Consider the following 236-nt stretch of genomic DNA (forward strand, 5'->3'; position numbering starts at 1 on the left):
TCATACAAGAGATTCGTTCAAGAACGCTGATTCATCCAGTAATGAAACAAGTACATCTTGAGTGAGTCATTCAATCATTCATTAATAAATTACATGTGATTTTGTTTAGTTGTCTAATGGTTTTTTCCCCTTCAGAATCATGAGAGAACCACAACTTCCATTGAGAAGTTGTGGTTCTTCCCCCCCCCCCCCCCCCCCCCCCCCCCCCCCCCCCCCCCCCCCCCTCGACATTCGCA

This window comes from Sinocyclocheilus rhinocerous, unplaced genomic scaffold (assembly GCF_001515625.1).
Source record: "Sinocyclocheilus rhinocerous isolate Xijiao unplaced genomic scaffold, SAMN03320098_v1.1 scaffold1204, whole genome shotgun sequence".
Classification (NCBI taxonomy): Eukaryota; Metazoa; Chordata; class Actinopteri; order Cypriniformes; family Cyprinidae; genus Sinocyclocheilus; species Sinocyclocheilus rhinocerous.